This window comes from Crocodylus porosus, unplaced genomic scaffold (assembly GCF_001723895.1).
Source record: "Crocodylus porosus isolate Cpor-Errol unplaced genomic scaffold, CroPor_comp1, whole genome shotgun sequence".
Classification (NCBI taxonomy): Eukaryota; Metazoa; Chordata; order Crocodylia; family Crocodylidae; genus Crocodylus; species Crocodylus porosus.
The window spans coordinates 13,139,618-13,141,248 of record NW_017728915.1 but is presented as its reverse complement, the minus strand read 5'-3'; the positions used below and the strand labels follow the sequence as shown (position 1 = coordinate 13,141,248).

Here is a 1,631-nt window from a genome sequence, read left to right as displayed (position 1 = left end):
AAGAGCTACCTCAATCCCGCCCCACAAGCCGCGCGCTTACACAACTCCGCAAAGCCCGCGGCTCCCCTAAGCGGTGCCGGAGCCGCTAGCCCGGCATTTCGCCACAAAAGGATGTGGAAAAGTTGGAGAGAGTCCAGTGGAGGGCAACAAAGATGGTTAGTGGGCTGGGGCACATGATTTATGAGGAGAGGCTGAGGGAACTGGGTTTATTTAGTTTGTAGAAGAGAAGACTGAGGAAAGATTTGATAGCAGCCTTTACCTACCTGAAGGGTGCTTCCAAAAAGGATGGAACTAGACTTGGGCAGGCAAATATAGTCTGTGAGCCAAATCCAGCCCACAAAGCAATTTCATCTGACCTGCAATCATCCACTAATTACTTGTACACCATCCAGCCGCTCCTACCCTCCTGCATGGGAAAGCCTTAGCCCCAGCAAGCAGGCACAGCTTCCAGGCAGGGTTGCTGCTGCCACTGCTTGGCTCTCCTCATGTCCCTCCTGCTCCTGCTTCAGCAACTTCTTCTCATGTCCCTGCTGCAGCACTTGCTGTGGGCAGCAGGTAGGGAAGTTGCAGCTAGACAGGAGTGCAGATTGTGGGACTGGGGCTGGGACTGCCAGGAGCATGGAGCTCAGGGCCTGTGCCCAGCAGGGCAGTGAAAGCATAGGTCTTGAGTGGGCAGGGTATGGGTTTTTGTGAGGTGTGAGGGAGGGTGGAGGATGTGCACAGCCCCTGCCACCAGTGGTGGCAGTAACAGCAGGACCTCAGGGTGCTAATGGTACATGCAGATGCAGATGCAGCTGCTGCTAGGCACATGGCTCCAGTCAGTTCCAGATGCTGCACAAGGTGGCAAGGGGAAGGACTATGTGGCCCATCTATATCATGCCGAGCTCCCTATGGCTCATGTGCAGCTCCTGGGACTTGTGCACCAGCAGGGGGAAGCCCCATGTAATGCAGCTGGCAGCCTTTCCAACTTTCTGCCACTATGTGCACCTCATAGGTCTCCAATGGGAAGCAGAGAGCTCCCCACCACTTCTAATGGAATCCCATGAGCTGCATGTGGCAGCAGGAAGCAGGAAAGACCACTGGCTCCATTGCACAGGGCTTCCCCAGAATGCCATGTGAGTCCCAGTAGCTGCACATGAGCCCTGCTGGCTTGGCTCTGCTCCTTGCCACCACAAGTAATTCCCAGAACTGGCCAGGGCTCCATGCCAGTGGGTGGCTGCGCCTACATAAACCATGAGTACCTCGAGGGCCCACTACCTGCTCTACTGCCGCTGGTGGTGGAGGCTGTCCGTGCACTGTGTGGGGAAGTCTCCACATCTCTCCTCCTCCCACATTTACACATACCAATACCCCCAACATACCTTATACCCTGCACTCACAGCCACACTCCTTCATAAACTCTGCACACCCGCTCACATACACACCCTACACCCTACCATACATACACTCACCCCTATTATGCAATCAGTTTCATAGTAGCTAGAGTCGGAAGGGATCTAGGTAGATCATCTAGTCCGACCCCCTGCCTTGGCAGGAAAGAGCACCGGGGTCAGATGACCCTGGCAAGGTGCTCATCTAACTTCCTTTTAAAAATCCCCAGGCTAGGAGCCTGCACCACTTCCCCTGGAAGC

General features: G+C 55.1%; 1 long non-coding RNA gene across 1 annotated transcript in view; it reads right to left on the bottom strand.

Moving 5' to 3' along the window:
- Positions 1-1,067: 1,067 nt before the first annotated feature.
- LOC109310522 overlaps positions 1,068-1,631 on the bottom strand; it is a 14,298-nt gene continuing 13,734 nt past the window's right edge. Inside the window, exon 3 of the long non-coding RNA XR_002101235.1 lies at positions 1,068-1,098. This is a non-coding gene — a long non-coding RNA (uncharacterized LOC109310522). The remainder of the gene's footprint in view (positions 1,099-1,631) is intronic.